Raw genomic sequence first — 535 nt, 5'->3', positions numbered from 1 at the left:
GTGATCTCTGAATGCCCATTAAAATGTCTAATATAGAGTAACTGATATGCAAGCTATATTGATCTTCCTTTCATTATATGTATTTTGAATAACTTTAATCCATAATGATATAACAAAACCATCTTTATATATTCAACTTTGCCGTCAAAGTGAAAAGAATAACATTTATTGTTAAAATGGAGGACTTTATTCTGAACCTTAAATATGTATGACCTACGCGGGTGAGGTTCGTTTTTTGTTCATTATTCAGAAAACGGGAGTAGAAGTATTTCTTTGTGCTGGGGGGGACTCCCCTAAACCCTTCCAAGGCCATATAATCCAGTGTCCACTACCCTAATGCGAAGATTGGGGTGGGGGGGGGTGATGGTCACTGGAGCAAGGACATGACATTAGCTTGACATTAGCACGTGGGTATCGGTCCATCTGTGCAATTAAGTTTGTAAATAATATGGTTGCACAATGGATCTGTGACATGGTATTTCCGCCATTCCTTTTTAACTTTTCACGATTTTTTCTTACCTTTCATGTTACACGT

Source organism: Penaeus monodon, chromosome 24 (genome assembly GCF_015228065.2).
Source record: "Penaeus monodon isolate SGIC_2016 chromosome 24, NSTDA_Pmon_1, whole genome shotgun sequence".
Classification (NCBI taxonomy): Eukaryota; Metazoa; Arthropoda; class Malacostraca; order Decapoda; family Penaeidae; genus Penaeus; species Penaeus monodon.
Note: the sequence above shows the minus strand (reverse complement) of the source record.